Genomic DNA, 17,410 nt, shown 5'->3' with positions numbered 1-17,410 from the left:
GACCTGGCGCGTGGCTCTCTTAAGGTAGGATGACATCAGCTGCTTTAGAATACACTCGCTAATTAGTAATAGAAAATGCTATTTTTTACATTGACTGATCAAAAATTTGGAACATTGGTTCAACAGAAATGGGAAACACAAATACAACTTCAAAAGATGGTAACTAATAAGTAGTACAATCTGAATAGATATATACATACACACACACACTCATATTCACCATTTCCTAACATTAGTATGTCAAGGACAAGTTACTCTGTATGTAACTTCTTAATGTGTGGAAGTAGGACTACCTTAACTCGTAGGTCTAGATTAAGTCCACAATTTAACTCGTGGAGAGGAATATTAAAAGAAATTAATTGGCGAGGCATCGTAATTGTTAGACGTATATCAAACAACACACCAGAATTTCAAATCGACAACGCTACTTATAGACTAAGAATAAATATAAAAAGAACAGACTATTTTCCATATCGATCGGATTCTGACAGTTGTCATGTTGAATGCAAAACTATATTATGTTTTCAAAACTATGATAGATACCACAGACATATAAATACACATAACACAGACATGCCTACAAAAACACGCAATTCTCAACCAAGTTTTAGTCATATGAATCATAGAGTGCATCAGTTGTAGTTTGGCTTAACGTATTCACTGATGCTTTCATTGTTGCCTCTATAGCTTTGACCTAATCAGTTCAATTGTTTCTTATTTACGACCAGAACAGGAGTCATAATTTAAGTTCATGACCCCCACACTGTATCTAAACCACAATAATCTTCTTCTAGCTTGATAAATACCTTTATCCATCGGTGTGTCACGTGTTCTATCAAACAGAACACCTGTTGTAATATCATACTGACAGTCATGATTTATTTTCTTTTTATTGGAAAAGACATTCGATTTGGCTGTGTTCACATAGTCCTTGAAATATACTGTTTAATTATCGTATACATATACATGCACAAACAGATAGTTATACATATACATATCTACATACACATGCAAATAAACGTATATATATATATATATATATATATATATATATATATATATATATATATATATATATATATATATATATATATATATATATATATATATATATATATATATGTATATATATATATATATATATGTATATATATATATATATATATATATATATATACACATATATATACATGCATATATATATATATATATATATATATATATATATATATATATATATATATATATATACATATATACGCACATACATATACATACATATATACATTGTCTAAACAGGGTGTAAATCTCATCTATCGAATTTTATTTTATTGCAGATTTTATTAATAGTAAAGACCAAATAGGATATTGTGTGTCAACATCCACACGTGTAACTATAAATATATCGTGGGTGTAAATAGATATCCACATACGTTTCTGTAGGAATATATATATATATATATATATAAAATTATAATTAAGGGTATCTAAGAGATACAACCATGCAAGATATAGCAGTCAAAACTTGACTCTAAAACCACATTAAATGTTCTTACAGCACCAGGAAAGAAGACAATTTATTTGCTAGTTTATTTGGTATCTTTGTCTATTCTCCAGGTGCTGTATGATCATTTAATGTGGTTTTAGAGTCAAGTTTTGGCTGCTATATCTAACATTGTGGTATCTCTTAGATACCCTTTATCATAATTTTAATAATAATTATTACCTTTGAGGTTTTTATTCCCATGCTGGCCACATGATAAATCGGTATTTTAAATAACGATCTTATCCATATTTATATAAATTTATATAAAAAGAATATATATATATGACTTTGTAAGTACATTATACTTCTGAATATGTGTACTTCATCTATAGACATGGCGTGAATACGCACGCACATACACTTCACACACTCGCGCGCTCACGCACACACTCACTCACACACACATATATGTACACACATGCACGCAGTTGAAAGCATAACAGATTATTTCCTTGTATCTAAATGATGTTACGTGGGGTTAAAGTTACTCTACCTCAATCATCGGCGACTTTCACATAACAGAAATGGAGCAATAGCCAGTGTATGTAAATATGTTAAGCACCCTTTCATTGGACATGTGTATGGTCAGGTGATTGTCAAATGATTTAAGGAGCAGTCATTGATGTCCGTTCTTTTGACAGATATCAGCGATATGGTTCTGCGTTAAACATTTATTATATTAGGTTGATAGCAGCATGTGTGTCTCCTAAATATTTAATGGTATAGTTGCTCATGCAAACGGTAGCGTCGTTAGAGACAAAATTCGTCACATGGCTTGCTGTATTGTTCGTGACGTTTATTATTTTCGTCACATGTTCTGGTGGGTCTGCATTGAGGTTCATGAACAGGAAGATCTTTTTATGGTAGTAGTTTGAGAGAGATTCGTATTGTTGTTCAGGTTTGTGATGGAATTGAAGGGTGATATAGAGTTTCTCTGTGAGTCAGGTATTTAGATAAGTTTCATTCTACTGACTCTCAGCCTATGATAGCACATGTGAAGATTGTAACTGCTTCTTCATGTTTTAACTGCCTCAATACGGAAATAAGTTATCTTGGAGGTTCAAGCAACCTTTGAATGTAGCTTTTGTTGTCCCCAGTTTCCAGCTGTCGTACAGTTATCCAAATAAACAATGTTTGCATTACGATGATCAGAGTCATCCTGAATGAACAGAAACCTTAGTCAAAGCTTTAGAACTTGCGCAGAATTATAAGTATTACAGAGTAGATCTACTTTTGTTCCCTCTACGAATGATGACTTCAGCTTCAAGCAGAATTATAACGTCTTCGTACATTTCAGGAAGTTGTTTCACTGCCATAATGGTCTATGCGGGGCAACAGGGAAACACTTAAGCTGGAGCAGAACATGACCGAGGCTATCCACCAGTGCAGTAGCTACAAATGGTTGATGGTTTCAAAACATGAGTCCGCCGGGGATGCTTCATATTCCCCACTCTTTTCAACATTTTCCTCAAGTGGTGCATGAGCAATGATTTTGAAGCAGACTCGTCACTGGAGGAAACAACATGAAAAACGTAAGATATGCAGACGATATTGATAGACTGGTATTAAAAAAGAGCTGGCCGACTTAGTAAACCACCTTGATATACGATTGCCAAGTAAAAAATGGAAATTATTATAAAACAAAATGTGAAATAACATATGACATATGCTAATGTAGTCATCATAAGGGGCAACTTTTTACAATGAAACGCTACAAATGTTGTTTCAATTCTAATAACTAGGGCCAATTATTAATTATGAGAAATTGAATGAATCTTGCAAGAAGCCTACAGACAATGATTGCACAAACTTGATCTTAAATGGATATGTAGTTGATGTTTTGATTACGAAAGGTATAGAATTGCTGGTTGAAGATTAATTGGAAAGGATTTACAGTAAATCTGATGTATGATAGAGAAGGATTAATTTCTGTAGGAGTACAATGCATAATCACAAGATCTTCGAATTTTAGCTAGTAATATAATATAAACGGTTCCAGTTGATGAAAATCCAATTTATGCTCTTAGGATTTGACCTGTGCGAATTTAGATTACACTGATGAAAGCAGATCAGTTGTTGCAGGAAATTCTCCGTAGAGTAGCAGGAAATTTTAATTTGGTTATACGAGAGTGTAATATGAGAACAGAGTGATGTTCAGGAATAAAATATTGCAGAACCGACATTTCACTAATTTACTACTGTCATCGAAATTACATTCAATAGCAATTGTATCAAATTCACATTATGCTTTGATGGATAATGGGCGAAGCAACATTAGAATCGAAGACAACGCAAGAAATTCAAGCAGCATTAGAACAAACACGACAAAACTAAAATTTTGGCCCTTCATTGCTGGAAACCTTGAGCTTTAATTTACCTATGTTAGTCAAATATATCTTTACCTAGTTATGGTTAAAGATCCACTTAGAATCACTAATTCACAAGTAAGCTGTCAATTAGATTAGATTACATCATCGTATTCTTGTACGCAAACTAAAGATTTCTGTGTGGTTTTGACGCACCTGTGTACAAGAGGGAAGCAGAAATCTAATAATCATCCAAATTACACATCTGCAACATTTTAAAATATTCAATAAATAAATTGCTTGAATATCCCACTTAAGCCTATTAGTGAAATATATATCCAAGTGATAGTAGATATTAATTATCGACTATTAATAGGAATTATGAGTATGGTGTGAAAGGATATAATGAAAGATTATGTCATCATTCATTTGGACACCAGCTTTGTGATCCGTGTGACAATTCTTGGTTAATGTATTCTAACATAGTATAATTGCATACATTTCACTTACATATTTTCAATTCAGTAATTATGAATTATCATCGGGAAGACTGTCTAACGTTGAAATGGACGACGTTGAGGATTTGTCCATCCTCCAGACATTATAGAAAATATCCTCTTAAGTCTGGTTTCGGTATATCGACTTGGACAGGATAGAAAATCTAAATAATGTATTATCACACTTAGTACAAGGTCCAGTTATAAAATGTGTTGCGACAAAATTGCTCTTATCGAGTTGAAGTACCACGATGAGCAAAATGATCTTCAATGTCTGACGATCCCATAGGTATGAAGTTCTTGAAAGAATATAGTTCATTGCTGTAAGCAGAGAGAGAGAATGCTAAGTATGACTAATGTTCAGCAAGCTTGTACGGAAGAAGATGTATACACACATGCACACACACACACATGCACACACACACACACACACACACACACACACACACACACACACACATATGTATATAAGAATTTCTATGCAGGTATTTTACAGAGTCGCAAAATTCCCGATGCATATCGACACCTGTTGATACTTTGTATCATTTGGGTGGAGATGGGCTGTGTTGGTTGATAACTTATATATCTTCTTTGGCCCGGTTCAATTACGTATTGATAGTTGCTGTGCGAAGAAGATAAAGTAACACCATTTAAACATAAGATACGGAAATGTCACCGTTAACCCACATAAGAACGGAGTCGATTTTTACAATGTATAACAAAGAAAGCGTGATTTCGTGATACTATTCCCATATATGATCTAGATATATTACCACAATTGGATTAACAATGAGGATTTCGTTTTCAGATTAAAAATTAAGTAACAACACCATGTTTATCATTTTATTGAGTCGAGTTTCACTTATTTCACCATTACATTTATGTTTACATATTTAAATCAACCGGAAAATGCGAACGGGATTCAGTACTCATCTTGAAATATTTCACTTATTAACTTAGTTTTAAAAGCTAGAGGCGAAACAAATTTAGTTCCTACTCTTCCCGTTTACTCTCATCTAATGTTCTTCCTCCACAAGTGAACCAACAAACGATGTAATTGCTTAATGTAATTATTTATCCTGCTAGAAATAGAAGACAAATCACCCTCAAACCCATTCTTCCATTTTCAAAAAGATTGGGCAATGCAGTCGTTAAAATGAACATATTGTGTACATTAATCACGGGAAAGATGAATGATATTGACTTGAAAGCATTTGAACATAGATCAACTTGGTTTGGGCTACCTATGGGTTAAAATGCAACGACAAACGTTACATCAATGAAATGAGGAGTCTTCCGTACCGGTGTATAAAGAACAAGCAGAAAGAAGAGGATTTCTATGGTTTTCCAATAAGGAAAGGGTTGTGAAGGCAATCGTTTTCTATCTGTCTGTGTCTCTGTCTCCCTCTCTTCGTATCCATATATTCATCTCTGTTTCTGTTTTCACTCTGACACTATGTCTTTGGTACTCACTTCTCTTTTCTGGTCCCCTTTTACTTTCCCTATAATTGCGAGACATCTCTTCTCTTTTTCTCGCTGTTCTTCTATCTCATATTTCTTTCCTAATACACTCATCCGCCAACAAATTCACTTGAACTTAAGCACTTTTGTATATATCTGTACTTTTTTTCTGTTTAATTCTCCGTTTCTTACTTCTCTTCCCTATTGAGTTTTACATAATTCTATCTATTTCTTCATTTCGCAGTTAGCTTCGGGATATGCTACGCAGGAATATGTGAGAAAGATGCAATAAATATTATTTCATAATAGCTGACATACACTAGCTGACATGACCAACAACACCTACAGAAAAATAAACTGAATTTTAAAGTGCAGTGACATATAAACCAGTTTTATATTTGTCTTCTCTCTGATCTGAAGAAATATCTTCAGGTCATCTTCGAACCACTCCTCCCTATATCGGGAGTATCCGGCCCCTCCACGATTACGCATCCCAGAAGCCACCAAATGTCTAGTCCTGGTGGGATTCCTGGAATGCGGACACGGACTGTACGTTTCTCCATGAGGGAGGGGTACATGATGACTTGACAGGTTTTGCAGGGAGTCATTGAAATAGTGCCGTCTTCTTTGCCACTCGCTATGTATTCGATGTCATTTCTCATGCACCTCAGCGCCACCTCATTATCTACTTGGGCTATCAAAGCTGCTCGTTATTTTGGTGTCTGCTGAGGTGCATCTGCAAAGCATCTCCATTGCTTCAATTACCTCTGATGGGATTGTCAGGTTGGCCCACGTCTTCTCTTGTTTTATTATTTCCCACGCCTCTGGTAGCATCTGCTCCCTATTTGTGAGGTCTACGGTAAAGCGTTAATCGGTCTTTGCTGCTGCTGCTGCTGCTGCTGCGAACGTATTTTTATTATTGGTATTGTTCTCCTTGTTGTTTCTGTTATTACTGCTGTTGCTGCTGCTGCTGCCGTTTTTGCTGTTGTTCTTAATCGATGTTGTTGATATTGGTATTATTGTTATTGCTATTGTCACTTTTGCTCTCGTTGCTGTTGTTGTTATTGTCGCTATCGCTACTGCCTCTGCCGTTGCTCTCTTTTTCGTGATTGTTGTTGCTATCATTACTACTACTACTGCTGCGGCTGCTGTCACTGTTGCAGCTGCTGCTGTTATCATTTCTACGGCTGTCAGTGTTTCTGCTACTATTGTTGTCACTGTTGGCTGGACTTTGTACCATGACACTCTTGCTTTTCTCCTCCTCCCCTAACCCTGTATTGTTGCCCGTAACGGAGGGAAAAGGAGGGAAGTCTTTATCCATTACCATATTGGTAGGAGGGTTTGTTTAGTTTTTTCTCAACACTCTCAAGATGCGTTCCGCCATCTTGTTGAGTTGTATTTGGTTCAATTAAATTTAACGCCCACCGAAATTGTTTGGTGAGCCGAAAATCGCCAGTCTGGGTGCTACACAACCATAAAAAATCAGTAACAAGTTCCTGGTGTTTCTATTCACAACTTGGAAAAAAATTATTATTGAAAGAGAACACCAATCCTGGTGTAAATAAGTATTATGAACTGGACTTGGAGCGTTGAAAAATACGTCCGATGTGTTTCGCAGCAACAGATATAATAATAATAATAATAATAATAATAATAATAATAATAATAATAAGATAAAGAAGAAGAAGAAGAAGAAGAAGAAGAAGAAGAAGAAGAAGAAGAAGAAGAAGAAGAAATGCCCTGATGCAGCACTGGGCACTGGCTCTTATGGATTCTTATCTTAACTGATCGGAAATGTTATCATGTACCTTGTTTTATATTGGTATAAAAGTTGGGCAACAGCAAATATTCTGCTCAATACCAAATATTTGCTTGTCACTTGCTTGACCATAACCAGCTGAGTATGTCCTTTTGTGGCTGATGATATGTGCATCTCTGATCATGAGCAGAAGGAATGGGGAGCACCACTGCCATGTGCCGAGAGGAATTCTTTGGAGTTTGAATAATTCACCTCTAGAAACATGGGTGTTTCGTTCAACACCCTTAAACAACGCTTATTCAAGAGCCATTTGAGCTGGATGGGCTGCTCGACCTGAAGTAAAGTTTAACTGAACCCCACCTGCAAGGTCACGTGATGATGATATATGGTTGTGATGCATGAGCCTGGTGTATCTTTATCAGACGAGTAGTCATGATGGGTATACTGGGCTTCGTATATTTTACCCCAGTGTTACTCTGATGTCATGCACTGCTGTCTCATCCAGTAATAATAATAATAATAATAATAATAATAATAATAATAATAATAATAATAATAATAATAATAATAATAAGGATGATGATGATGATGATAATTTGCAAATGTCTTCTGAATAAAAAGAAGAGGTGCAGACAAATGAGAAAACAGATGTTGACAAACGTAACCAAACGCAAATATTTTCAAATACAACACACATTACATACATATTAGCGATAGTACATTCAATACAACATCATATACCACCCACCCAAGAAAAGAAAAAATATTATATACCCTAGGCACACAGCACGTACTTAAATCATTGAGAGATGCACGAGTTTGTACTGATAAAGCACGCGATAATAACAAAAAAACGTTGTAATGAAAATAATGATACATTTCCCACAAGTGCAGCACATTTACACAAGCAAAGACAAATATTTAAATATTCAGAAAAAGCATCGGATGCAAGACATATTACGAGTAACATAAACTGCAGTAACATATGGATACATACGCATGCACGCGCACACACAGATAGATAGATACATACATACATACATACATACATACATACATACATACATACATACATACATACATATGTGTGTATGCAAAGGTATACATCCTTACCGATAGACACACACATATATATATATATATGAATATATGTATGTATGTATACTCACACTCATATATGATGGAAGTAGAAGCTGTCTCAATAAATATGAAGTCAGTACGTATTGTATGTGTACTATTTCGTCTGTAAAGAATGAGCTCAAGCTTATATATTTGCTTGTGTGTGTGCGCACGAGTGTGTATATGTGTAATTGTATACAGATAAATGTTTTCTCACATGTGAATGTACGCCATGAGCTTTTTGACAAATTTGCAGCTAGAATCGAACAGACTAATTTCGATTCTCTTCCGACTTATCAGAAACCATTTACCTTTCCTTTTTAAGCAACTGAACGAGAGCAACAGAAGGTTAGTATTAATTTATAAACCACGATTGTGAATTACATATAATACAATTTTGAAGGCACAGTATTAATTAATGGAGTGCCAACGTCGCGTAAGTTGTGAGTATATTTAGGAAGTCGTCTCATTATATATTTAGTGACGCTGTTAAAGTAGACAAAATAGAGAAACAAAAAGACTTTATCGGCAACTTGAATGCAGCCTAAGTTATATCATGTCAGACCACACAATCGCAACCTCTACAGATGGAAATCTTTTCTAACTTTATTCTATTTACTTTGATATACATGAGGGGCCTACTTTCTGTCGGTTCTACTAATATTCACTGATATGCAGATGACGCCATACTTCACTTCTCTTTAACTCTTTAGCTTTCATATCTCTATGACAAATGTATTGTTTATTCATTCATATTTTTTTGAATTAATCACGCATTATCTTGTGGCTTCAAGATTTCAATGGTGTGTTTGTATGTTTTTAGCATGATATTGTAAGATAAGAGTGTGAGGTTGGATTTGATTAGTTTTAGCATAAAACAGGTAGAATATTTGGGCCATATATGGGTCAATATCCGCACACTGATATCATTCACATACAAAGTAGGCTGTTTACGTGATGTTTCCACCATATCTATGGATAGGGACTTTGAGTCAACCATGAAAAGTTACATGGCAACTTAGTTTCTGCCAAGCTCTTAAAGATGCAATTATCTCTCATATGAAAGAAATATTATCATATCTCGCCTTCTCTATATTTGGATATCGAAAGCCGAAGCACACAAATGTTTGATCCTATGATCTTTTATGATCTTCCTTTACTACATAGAATCACCAAAACTGCATCTGTATTACTTTCTGAAAACCAGAAAATGTTCAGCTTTGATTTGTTACTGACTCTCTCCTGATCCCAAGAGAGATCTAAATTGTAGTAAATCTACATTATTTAGACTGTACAGTGAGGCTTCTGCTGCACACAAAGGTCATAGGCTGCATTAAAAAATGCAATATGACTGTTATCATTCTTCATATATTTTTTAACTGTCTTTCACACCTCCTATTATTCTTTCAAAGTTAAAGCGATCGAGAAAGCTAAGATAATCATATGTATCCAAAATAGTTTGGAAAACAATTAATTTAACCAACATCACTTCTCTAAAAAATTAATTTTAATCCAACTAGCTATTTGTTAAATATGATAGTTTCATTTAAATCACTTCTTAATTGCTCACAGATACGAATTTCTACAGGTTTTATTTCGAAGAGGAAATGACGCTTTCAGCTTCGAATAACAAAAACCATATCTATAAGTTTATGTTAAAATAATCATATGTATTAGGCGCATGTACTCTGAGTAACATACTATCCAAAAATCTGGATAACCTCCACTGTCCATATCCAGTAACCTAGAAAATATTTTATCTATGTAAAACTTGAATGAATGGCTCAAACTATATTTGAAGATGTAACACATTACAAAAATCCATATAATTCCTGCCATACAGCTGGAACTCTGAGAAAATTTATGAGGCATTTGCACACTTTTAGACATGCTGAAGCTTTATTCTAAAGCTAATGGTGCTAATGTGAAAATAGTGAGTCTTCTAAGGGGTCATTTTCCTATACACTGCTGTTCTATATAGATTAGCATCAAATCAAGTACACGACTGTTGTTGGCCACTGTAGAATAACAGGACTAATATATATGTAGTTTACTAGTTTACGAGAAATATCTTGATAGAAAAGAACGCATGAGAACAAAGAAATATACGAGAGCATGAACGTTTAACGTTATTTTCCCCTACAAAAGAAGGCATTAACTCTAAACGTGTTTCTCTCTCTCTCTCTCTCTCTCTCTCTCTCTTCTATTTTTTCTCTTTTCAAAAAAATGTTTCACCCAGCGTTCACTATTTTCCTCTCGTTCCGATCTAACCACACTCCATGTTTGTTTTCGTTCGGTTTCCTTGTGTGTGTTTCCACTGTCATTTTTTGTTACTAACTTTGACCCTCCATAAATCCTAAATTTCATTTTAGAATTTATGGGAGCAGCCTTTGGAGACTCACATTATCGCTGAATGCTCAAAATGAGGAGTAGATAGATAGCCAACAACTGATAAAGGATCCTTTCTCTGTGTTTAATCGTCCTGTTTACCATTTGTTTCTTGTTCCTTACATATTTTACTTGTTTTTCGCTTATTTGTTTCCGTATTCCAAGTTGTGTGCACCGTTGGTGACGTCTTGTTCCCATATATGCATGTGTATATGTATATATATATATATATATATATATATATATATATATATATATACAAACATATATATGTATTTATATATATACGTATGAATGTGTGAGACAGTGTCGTGTGTAATCATTTATGAGGCATATCACTTTATACCTTTATTTCCGTTGTTCTGTTTCTCTTTGAATATGTATAATTCTTTCTCTGCGGTAATCCATCGATCTATAATTGTACATCTAACAGCAATACTGTCTCAATCCAGTTTTAAATTCATTATTTCGCTCGTGTCGCCACTGCCCTCGAAAAAGACATAAAGTTCAAACAATATACTATCTTCTCTATTGATCTGTGTCGTTGTGCCTATATAAGTAACTAATTGTAAAGATCGTGTTAAGTTTATCTGATGACGGGTTAAAACCCACCGTGTTTCGAAGTTACAGTTGAATTCTTTTTATTTTGTTTAAGTCATAAGTTAATGCTTTTCTTTTACGCCAGCGAAGTGAAAAGTAAAATCGACAAATATCACATTAAGTTAACTTCGCGATGTTTGTAGAGATACAGAATGGATTTTATATTGCATATTCATATGAAAAAAAAAAGCATGTAAAGGAATTATGTTTGAATATCAAATTTCGGAAAATTAGTAATGCCCTATTTGTTTATTTTTTCTTAATCTCATGATGATAATTTTAAAGGAATGCGTCTTGGCAATCATGCAAACATTTTATCGGTGATTTTCTAAGACGACATTTATTTCTTTTATTTCTTCAAGAAAATGTTGGATCCCACGACTGTTATGAATTTGTTCAAAGCATTTCTGTAAACCAATAAGGAATAGATAGTTAGATATATTCATCAAAGTCACAATGGAAAGGCTTAGAGTGATAAATATGCAGCTTCTGTTGTGCCTTCAAAAGACTGTTTTGGTATTTCAATTTTTCTCTACAGAGTTAGTTGACATTAATATGCTTCAAATACTCTGTTTGTATCATAAGCTACACAGTCTATTGATGTTTCTAGCAAAGCGTTATGTTTCCCATTGCTACCATAGAATCTGATTAGAGTTTTAAGTTACCTTACAATTGCCAGTGATTCCATGATACCAAATGTATGTACATATATTCACATAACACATTTGCAAAGAGTTCACTCAATAAATAGTTAATGCTAAGTTAAATGGTGAAAATAACATAACCTTTCTGTGAATGTGTAAGAGTGTATTTAGATATATTTCTGCTACATATGAAGTGAATATGACATTCCTGTTAACGTAATATACGTGATTATATGCAAATTTTGTACAATAACAATGTTTTATGTTATCCGAGAATCTTATTAACTTAGGAATAAACTTTAGAGCAAGCGGACAACAGAGACAGCAGAGAGAAAGAGAGAGAGAGAGAGAGAGAGAGAGAGAGAGTACAGAACGATGTGGATATTTGCAACATTCTTTTATGTTCTGAGTTCAAATCCCTATGGTACTGACTTTGCTTTTCAACACATTTGTAGGCAGAATAGGTTTGGTTCGCTACAAACATTACTTACCTAAACTTATATATTGATGAAGGTATAAATCAAGCAGTAATCTCTAAGCAGGTTCAGTGGGTTAGTTTAGAAGTAGTTAATTTAGGTTACACCACTAATAAGTTGCTCCACTAAAAGGAACATTACACGCTTAAAACTGTAAAACCTCACGGCTAAATAAGAACTTCACAGAATATTCATATTTGTATGTGAGTACATTCCATTGAAAGTGAAATGGCTATTGTGAAGAGAGGATAGCGAGACATATAAGACATAGATATCTAATATAAGATGTATAATCAAAAATCATAACAATTTTTTTTTTTTACGTCAATAAAGTGAATTCGCCTTGCGGTTTTGACCCACTATTCTTCATACACATTGGATTTTATGACAAATCTAATGTAATGTTCTATCTTAGTTTTCGTAAGGAAATGTACTGATTGTTATTTATTGCCTCATACAAATAAAGCACATACTGCCTTTGGGTAACGCTTCCCGATTTCTTGTCTTTGTATAATTCACGATTATTCGGTTCGTAGTTTTCAAACGAACATCTTTTTTAAGTAGTATCTTTCTAGTTCAATGTAAGATCATTACGATCCGAGCTATGAACCATACAAGGGAGGTAACTAGTTTCTTTACTATGTATATGGTGTATATGACAACATGCAATTAAAATATATCTTGGAGAGGTGGGTGGTTTATTGTTGCTTTTTTTTCGTTATTCTATCATAACAAAGTATTCTCCCACTGATAAAATCTTCCCAGCTCATTTCCTCTGTTAAGACATGTGTTTGCTAATTAGAATTTAGGTTTCTTTTAAGTGAAATTTACTCATTTTGAAATTGCTATCGTTGCTCCGATGTGACATGTATTCATTAAGAATTTCGAATTCTGGCTATTTCATGTTACATCACTTGATAGTCGTAACTACTTGATAACAGAATTTATTAATCATACATAATAAAAAAGAGCATTACATACGCATTAGAAATTTCAATTGCATCTTTAATATGTAGTCTCAAATTTGTTATGCATTTTCGATTGTAATCCTTAGCAAATTCTTGCCATATGATATTCGTCAGTGGCACTTCTTATATGTTCATTGTATTTCTAATGGATTCGGCAGATTAAATGAACCACTGTGAATTCTTGTTATTTCTTACTTTAGCTATCCTTGGAGAATGAAAGGTAAAGTTGACACGGTTACTACTTAAACTCTGATTGAGTAATACTCATGATCGCTTGGTATTAAGCTTGAAGATAAGCTCACTAATTTATTAGCAACTTTAAACACTTCGCCATATTGAGTAACCACTTCTAACATAGACATAATGAATTTGTGGTTATAACACTGTCACTATGATATGAATCAGTACTCGTGTTATTTTTTAATCATTTGTACTTAGAATAACAATAAATGCAGCAGTATCCAGAAAGAATTAAACTAGGTTACTGGATTGGTTACTTTTAACATTACTTCTTGTCTGCAATGTTTCTTATGCGCCTGACTTCTATATTAAACCGATAAATGTAAGAAAGAGGAATGTTAGCATAGTTTGACGTTTATGCTTCTCCTTCCCCCAGGACATCAGCGGCAAAACATAATTAGTGGAATATTGGAATATGTTTTAACAGGAATAGAAACCGGCTCGAGGCCATAGTGCATCGAGATTTACATTCTACATTTACCTTCCCATCCCTTCAAATCCAACATTCGTAATATTGGTAACAATAAACGACTTCCATTTGCTATATGCACGACATCATTTCTCTCTTTGTTACCTGATATTTACTATTAAATTTCAATCACGTTCTCTCTTCCTGTAATCAGCTGAGTTCAAGTTGGTTTACGCAGATTTTTTTTTGCAGTTGTCAATCGTTGAAATGTAGGTAATTCATTATTGGCAGCTTGAACCAGTATATGATGACTCTAAGCTAGATACTTGATATTTATTGATCCACAATTAGCTATACCACAATTCACATACATGCATATATAGTAATGTTAGAACTCATATAACAGCACGTATCTACACAACTATGTTCGTATATACGTGTGTATATTATAACTGTGAAATGCAATCCTATAAGATTATCTCTACGGGCTAACACAGACACAAAAGTTCAAACACGCAGATGAGCTTCACATAAACAACACACATATAAGCATGTTTTATGAATATATACATACCCATATATGTAAATGTAAACTACATAAGATTATCCGCACGTACACACACACACACACACACACACACACACACACACACATACATATCGCAAGCGCGGCTGTGAGATAAGAAGTTTGCTTCCCAACCACATATTTCCGGGTTCAGTCCCACTGAACGGCATCTTGAGCCAGGCCGATCAAAGCCTTGTGAGTGGATTTGGTACACGGAAACTGAAGAAAGCTTTTCGCATATATATATATATATATATATATATATATATATATATATATATATATATATATATATATATATATATATATATATGACCGTGTACCTTTGTATACGTCACCGAGTTCGACAACCGGTGTTAGTGTATTTACATCCAAGTAACTCAGCGGTTCGGCAGAAGGGATGATAGAGTATAACAGAGTTTTAAAAATATAAGTACTGGGGTCAATTCATTCTACTAAAATTCTTCAAGGCAGTGTCTTTGCATGGCCACAGTCTAATGACTGTGTGTGTGTGTGTGTGTGTGTGTGTGTGTGTGTGTGTGTGTGTGTGAACTTGGTGCATATCGTGATACATAATATGATATCATACGAGACAGCTTACTAATGCCTTGAGAGACTGTATGATACAAAAGTATTATGCTTCTTCAAAGGCATCACCAACGAAAAAAGGATTAATCATCAGAAGCTCGCGCGTCCCGGCAGCTCAACTGGACACGAAAGTATTTCAAGGAGTCCTGAAAAATGTTTGCTTTACATGTATGTATTGCAAGAAACAGCTCGGTTTCTTTTTCAAGCATTCTTCATAGTTATAGTTTTTAAAAATTTATAGCTATGGGGGTCCGCCAGAATAAAATAATGATCAAAGGGGTTCATAGATAAAAACTGGTTGAGAACCTCTGGTCTAGACCATCTTACTTAGAACGTAATAGTGCTTTTCCTAGAGATTCGTTCTAACAAAATCAAAATCGGTTTTGGTTATGCTATACGCACACAAACACAGGCACACACAATTTAACGTATAAACATGTAGAGAGGAATGTTTCTTATTTCTTTATTACCCACAAGGGGCTAAGCATAGATGGGTCAAACAAGGACAGACAAAGGGATTAAGTCGATTACATCGACTCCAGTGCGTAACTGGTACTTAATTTATCGACCCCGAAAGGCTAAGTCGACCTCGGCAGAATTTGAACTCAGAACGTAGCGGCAGACGAAATACCGCTAAGTATTTCGCTCGGCGTGGTAACATTTCTGCCAGCTCGCCACCTGTGAGAGGAATTTTTCTATTTGAGAAATACGTTCAGATTGACAAATTAAAATTCTGCATGCATGAAAGAATTTGCTGTCATATGCTTTCAAACACATACAGAGACACAACCACAGAGACACAACCACAGAGACACAACCACAGAGACACAACCACAGAGACACAACCACAGAGACACAACCACAGAGACACAACCACAGAGACACAACCACAGAGACACAACCACAGAGACACAACCACAGAGACACAACCACAGAGACACAACCACAGAGACACATATATAGAGGATACACACATACTTACATCACGCGCGCGCACACACACACACAAACACACAGGTGGATGGATGGATGGATGAATGGATATTCGCATAAATATTCTTGGTCTTCGTTACTTTATGCTTATGATATTAATAACGTGGAAATATCACGTGCTTTTCCATGTAACTTGATTAAAATATCACTTGTTTTACAGATGAATAAAATTGTTCTACGGATTGAATAAATAATGTGTGATGCTTATCACGTTTTGGCAACAAATCAAATAACGATAACTGATCATATTTGGATGTATAGGTGTAGGTGTGTCAAGATGGTAAGAAGTCTACTTCCCATACCAAATGATTCCAGGATCAGTTCCACTGCGAGTCATCACAGACAAATGTCTTCTACTATAGCGTCGGGCCTACCAAAGCCTTGTGAGTGGATTTGCTAACAGAAACTAAAAGAAGCTCGTCGTATATATGTGTGTGTGAGAGAGAGTGTGTGTGTGTGCGCGTGGGAGTGTATTATGTGTGTGCTAATACGTGTGTGTGTATGTGTGTGCGTGTGTGTGTGTGTGTGAGAGAGAGAGAGAGTGTCATTGTGTCATTTCGTCCTCCAACACCACTTGACAGTCAGTGTTGATACGTTTACGTTCCAGTAACGTCGTGACTCGGCAAAACAGCCCGAGAGTAGAAGTACCTCACCTAAAAAAAAATTAAGTACTGGGGAGGGGTGGGGTCGTTCGCCTAGATCTCTTCAAGCTTGTGCTCCAGTATCACCACACTCTCATAACTGAAAGAGTGAGACTACGGTCGTCCTTGGGTATCACTTTCATATACCCCAATACTTGGTCTTTCTTTTATTTATAGACATTCAAAACGTAATAAAATAGTATTTTATTT

Source organism: Octopus bimaculoides, chromosome 1, assembly GCF_046866305.1.
Source record: "Octopus bimaculoides isolate indiv1 chromosome 1, ASM4686630v1, whole genome shotgun sequence".
Taxonomy (NCBI): domain Eukaryota; kingdom Metazoa; phylum Mollusca; class Cephalopoda; order Octopoda; family Octopodidae; genus Octopus; species Octopus bimaculoides.
Note: the sequence above shows the minus strand (reverse complement) of the source record.